At 37.5% G+C, this 6,540-nt stretch overlaps 1 non-coding gene across 1 annotated transcript; it reads right to left on the bottom strand.

Annotated features, from left to right (window-relative positions):
* Positions 1 to 6,024: 6,024 nt before the first annotated feature.
* LOC141635377 (small nucleolar RNA R71) lies at positions 6,025 to 6,131 on the bottom strand. Its single transcript, XR_012540070.1, has one exon. It is a non-coding gene; the product is annotated as a small nucleolar RNA R71 (small nucleolar RNA).
* Positions 6,132 to 6,540: the final 409 nt, after the last annotated feature.

The following is a 6,540-nucleotide window of genomic DNA, read 5'->3' on the forward strand; positions in this document are numbered from 1 at the left end:
ATCATATGCATAAGAGCATGATGATTGGTTGGTGAGCCATAATAGAAACGTCATGAATTCTCAAGTAGAATCCGATGAGCGATTTCGGTGTTTGACGGAATACTCGATTATGTGACAATAGGTTGCACATATATATGAAATCCGAACACAGGTAAGGATTTATTTGAATCCTAAAACTTTAGAGCTAGAAAGAGAAATGAGAAGCTTTGGAAAGATGCTTGGTTGAATAAGAAGTTATTCAAAAACAATCTTTCCTAGTAAAGCTAGGACTTGTGAGAAGTGCTAAGCTGAATAATCTTGTAAATTGTTACAAAATTCTACAAAACATATACCTAGTGCATTGTGTGTGGATGGAACACTTGATCAGTACAAGTTGTATTATTCATCGCAAATTCGTTCGTTATGAGATGAGCGATAAGAAAGTTCTTTCAAATTAAAGAACCAAAACCAAGGTCGAGAACCTTGATGTGCACTTGGTAAGATTCATGCTATGAGAGAAAACATGAATGTGAAGGAAAATGCAAGTGTAAGAAGTTTGAACACATGGACACATGGGATGTTAAACTTCTATTGCAATCAATAAGTGTTTACACTTATGATAAACATCACAAGGTTGCAATATGATATTGACTACCCAAGTGTGATGTCGACATTTGTCGTATGAGTTATTCTTAACTCACCCTGTACATTGTTATATCCAAACGGGTTGTAGAGACAATTGAACCCCGTTAAAGTGAACATGGATTAACATTGTTTTTGCCCATAGTTACTTATATGAGGTGACGTCTCGAAGTGACTAGAGTGTGAGGCGATTGATGGCAAGTTCAAGTGCCATACAGTCATGTGAGATGACTAGTCGATCACATAGACAGATGTTAGGAACATTTTGTCGGGCCTAATGACCGCTTATAGAGTTCGGCAAATTTATATAGCCTGGTCGTGGCGAGAGCTACTATAGTATTCGAATGAGTCGATTCTTTTGACTAAAGACTATTCACCTAAGATGGCACGATTTCAGATTAACTTTGATTTGTGTTACTACGACCTTCGTAAATGGGGTCAAATGGGCATATTTTGGGTTATGATGGTGTGGCTAGTCGAAGGGAATGAGTGCGATAGGAATTGTCCACCCCTAGTCGGGGTTATAACAATATCTCGGGGCCACTCGAGGAGTAATGAGCGGAAATGCGTGGCCACGCTCGGAAAGTATCTATGGATAAGTCCGGTCAATCGTTATTCTCGGATCGAGGAAACCACTCTCGATATGATCACTTGCAAGTACGACCTGAAAGACACCTTGCATTGAGTGGGAGATAGTAATAGGACAAGAGAATTGGTGACGCACACTTGTCGAGGACAAGTGGGAGATTGTTGGAATATGTGTCCTCCGACAATAATGCGATCATAAATGTTGATCATGATGATCACATGTTTAAGTCTCATTAAAATGAATACAATTGGGAAGTAATATTGTTACTGTCAACTGGTCAACATATATCGGTAATGATTGGCTGACTAGAGTTTGACATTACTGTCGTGTGACGGTGGTGATCAGTTGACCCCCTAGGTCATACCTAAAGGGCAATACTCTTAATTGATTATTTAATTAATCGTATAATGTTACGAGTTAATTAAATTACTTGAAAATTGACGGACGATTTTGGAAGTAAAATTTACGTATCAAATTGAAATGTGATTAAATGAGATACGGTCTGAGTAATTGAATTGTATCATTACTCGGATGAAATAATTGTTTAATGTAACAATTAAATTGAATGAATTGTTATAAATACAATTAGTTGTGATTTATAAATTGGTAAAATTTTTGGCACAAGTAAATATGAAATTACTAAGTCAATTTTTGTATGTGACGTATTTTTATTAATACGTTGATTTTTAATATGTTAAAAATACATAACAAATATATGTGACATGTGACATGTGACATATAGACAATTGACAAAAATAATATGGAATCCATATTATAGAATGGGCCGAAAATTAGAAGGGTTTATACTAATTATATGTTGCTTGTAATTAGTGGAAAACACAATGATTAAAAGGAAACCTAGCCATGCAAGCCTATTGTTCCTTGTGAAGAACAATTTCTCCATGCATTGGCTCACCCTAAAGCTCCTCTTACACGGTTTTGGGGAAGCAAATGTGATCATTGTTTTTCTTTAATTTTGCCTAATAATATACTAAAGGTAGTGTATTATTTCCATTCCATTCACTCATCCAAAAACACAAGTTCTAGTGAGAAGAAAAATCCTCTCTTCTTCTCTCTTAAAAACCGAAATTTATAAGAGTTTTATAAAAGTTTTTGGTTCAATTTTCTACTAAAATTAATATTATACTAGTATTGTAATATTAATTAGATTAAGTGTTAAGCCTTGGGTATAATACATAGGGAGAGATCTTACACTTAGATCTTTATTCTTCCATTGGAAAAGCTCAAGAACAAGAAGAGAAAGGTGATCTCTCTTGTGCCCTAATAGCCGAAATCTACTATGTAAGGACATGATTTCTCCTCTATTTATATTATTGTTTGCATGCATAAGATCCGTAATTAATTTTATGACAAATTATTTAGACATATAAGAGTATGTTAACATGTATATGAATCTACATTTCCTTCATGTGTTTGTGTTTGTGTTTGTGTTTGTGTTTGTGTTTGTGTTTGTGTTTGTGTTTGTGTTTGTGTTTGTGTTTGTGTTTGTGTTTGTGTTTGTGTTTGTGTTTGTGTTTATGTCTGTGTTTGTGTTAGGTTTGTGTTTTGTGGCTGTAGTTGATCTGTGTTTGTGTGGTTTATAGTAGGGAAAGTATTGAAAATGGTTGTTAAACAAAAAACCGTTGTCATTACAGAATATATTAACAACGGGTCCATAGTAAACCGTTGTTAAAAAGTATTAACAACGGGTTTATAAATAACCGTTGTAATTACTTTTCACTAAATTTGCGCCAATTTTGCGCCAAATTATTAACAACGGTTGTGGATTTTTGACCCGTTGTTAAAACCTATAACAACGGTTATCGAACCATAACCGTTGGAATTAATTTTAGTAAAATTCGCGCCATCCGTTCTACAACGTCTTATGGTGATTTTCGTGAATAAGCGTTGTTAAAGGGGCGTTGTAGTTGCCTGGATTTGTAGTAGTGTAAGTTCATTAGATTCATTAGTTACAGGTTCCAAAATCGTCGCTCTGATACCACTTTGTAACACCCCCATATACAAGGGTGCCTTACCAAGACCACCTAATGCATGAAAGTTCTACCATCTCGGTTTTTCGAGGCAATGAATATCAAATAGACCATAAAAGAACGTATTTTAAAGAAATAGTTTAAGTGAATACATCAAACTCCAAAAACTGTAAAGTAAGATACAACTGTTCCCAAACCAAAAACAAACTTAAGTAAATGAAATGTTCGATAACACAGCGGAAGACTTCTAATAGACTCGTGATGACACATGCCCAGCTATCCCTCGCGCATCCAAATCATACCTGCTCAATAACTGCTCACCATCCCCGAATGGATCACCACAGTTTATAAAACAATTAAACGGGGTCAATTACTGATTACACAATATACAATAATGTAATAAGAACAATACATACAATCCCCCAACACCGTCACATCACCAATCACCTGACTAGCCTGAAGGTCTAGTCCTGCCAGATTACGGCCGCAACCAGTAATCCACACCGCCAGTGGAGGACCGCAGCCGCTCCCACCTAAGCCCCACTCATCTTTACCGAGCGCAAACCCATATTCCTTAATGTGCACATCCCCTCTTGTGTCAAAAACCTTTATATACCAATCTCGCGTTGCTATCAAAACCCGGCCAAAAACCCGTAAGAACCGACGCGCTCGATCGAGTAAGTGAGGTACTCGATCGAGTGGCTATTTGCCAATACTAAAGGCCTAAGTCAATAAAACAAGTAAATGGGCAATGCTGAAGGACCCCCATGACCTCTGAAAGACTCCCACAAGTTAGGGGCAGCCAAATGAAAGAAGAAGGAAAACTACACTTCAGGACGTGCGTCCCAGAGCTAGGACGTGCGTCCCAATGCTAAGGACGGGCATCCCCAAGCTCAGCCCGAGCGTCCCCAAGCCAGGACGAGCGTCCCTCAGTGCAGGATGAGCGTCCATCGGAAGGAGGTCGTGCGTCCTAAGCTAGGACTTGTAAGGCGTTGAACTTCATTTAAGGGGCTTAATCATCATTTAAGTCCTTAGTTGACCTAATCCTTGTACTTAGTATAAATATTCCTTTGTAATAGGAGATTAGAAAGAAGTAGATTAGAAGAAGTAGATTAGAGAAGTCAATTAGAGATTAGAGAAAGATTAGACATCAATTAGCTTAATTACACTTTAATCCTTCCTTAATTATTATTCAAGAATTCTTAGATCTAGTTGGGTAATTGAAGATTATTTGGGGTTTTTTTGGAGAATTGACAACTCTTCATCACCAATCAAAGTTTTCTTCTATTATTTGTGCTCATCTTAAGATTGGTATAATTTCTTTACTCCTTACTTAATTATTGCTTATTGCTTTACTCTTCCATCATGTTTATACTTGTTAAGATGATTGACACCATTGTTAACATGTTTTTCATGATAATGAGTGAGTAGCTCCCTAACTAGGGTTAGTGGGGGATTAGGGGAGTTAATTATGGGGTAGATCTATACTTAATAAGTTCATATGAATGCTTGCTTGTTGTAATTTCAACTTATGCACATGTTATGCTTGATGAAATGCTTGATTGACAACCTAACATGATTCTCATCTCCTTTCATAAATACTTGTAAGACAGAAACTAACTCAAGGCTTGTTAGACCATGCATATAGTTGAATAGAGAAAACCAAGTCGATGTAGGTGTTGTAAAGTTTTGATCAACTCGGCTCCGAGACCTAAGTCTCCCTAGGAATTGTAAGACATAAACTAACTCGATTCCATTACAACAATAACTGCTTGCATCTATGTAACTTATTTATGCGATCTCATCATGATTCACCTATGAACCCATGACACCCTAGTGTTTTTAATCAATTGCTTACAACTCTATTTGCTTACTTTGCTTTGCTTCCATTTATTTACTTTTCCTTTGTTAAGTAGTTTAAATTGCAAATCTCAACCTCAACCCAAATTGTGACACTAAGACATAGCTATTTACAACCGATAAGTCAATATAATACCCGTCCCTTGGTATCTGACCTCTACTTACCGCTCTACTAAGAGTAGTTTGTTGAGATTATAAATATTGTTTGAGGGCATAGAATAGACGACAATTCTAGAGTTACATAAAAAACGGCGCCGTTGCAGGGGACGGTGTTCAATTGAGTTGTTATCATTTGTTGTTTTTAGTTTTGTCTTTCTTAATCTTGGGGAAGTCAATCTCCTCAAGGTAGTTTTAATTGTTTTCTAGTTGTTTGATTTTTGCATGTCTAGGAGATCATAAGGCGGTCTTTTGCCTATTGATCCCGAAATCGAGAGAACTTTGACAAATATTAGAAGAACCGTTAGAGGTACTTCAACAATTGTGGGTATTGAAGAACTTTTGGACATTGGTATCATCCAAACGGATAGTGTTGAGTTTACCAACCCTTTTGCAAGACAAGGAGAGGATAACCCAATTCCAAATCAACCTACAATGCCTAAATTCTCATCTCATTCCGTCTCAACCGAGGAGAACCTACCTAAGGGTACTCCAACACCACCCCACTTGACCGATAAATTCATTGCCAAATTCGCATTCATACAATTATATGAACGAAGTCAATTTGGAGGGATGCCTAGTGAGGATCCTCATCTACACAAGGAAACTTTTTGTGACTATTGTGATGCAATTTCCCAAACGGGGGTAACACAAGATCAAATTCGATGGGTATTGTTCCCTTTTTCCTTGATTGGAAACGCGCAGCAATGGTTGAAGAGCCTAGACAAGGCCACACTTGTAATCGATTAATGGAAGAAGTTAGCACTTGCCATTTACAAGAAGTTTTAACCTCCGGGGAAAACCAACATGTTAAGAGACCAAATCACTGAGTTCAAGCAAAGAGATGAAGAGTCTCTATATGAGGCATGGGAAAGACTCAAAGATACATGTCGCTCTTGTCCTCATCATGGGTTAACCGAATGGTTTCTAGTCCAACAATTTTGGAATGGGTTGTATGAAGACTCAAGGAATGTGCTCAACATGGGTTCTAATGGAAGATTCACCGAGGTAGATGATAACCAAACTTGGGCCAAGATAGAGAAGATGGCGGTTCACAACTCTCAATATAGTAGGCCAAGAAAAGCTACTAGGGGAGGGAGACATGAAGTTGAGTCCGGCACACAATTGAGTGCCGATTTGGGAGCCCGATTATGCTCCCATATTGACACATTGAACTTGAAATTTGACAAGGCCATAGCCAAGATGAATGAGGCCTCTCAATCACCCAAGCAACATCAACAAGTCCATGCCATGGTGAAACCATCTTCTATTCTAAATGGAGTATGTGAGAATTGTGGAACTTTGGGACATGATTAACAAGAG

Source organism: Silene latifolia, chromosome Y (genome assembly GCF_048544455.1).
Source record: "Silene latifolia isolate original U9 population chromosome Y, ASM4854445v1, whole genome shotgun sequence".
Taxonomy (NCBI): Eukaryota; Viridiplantae; Streptophyta; class Magnoliopsida; order Caryophyllales; family Caryophyllaceae; genus Silene; species Silene latifolia.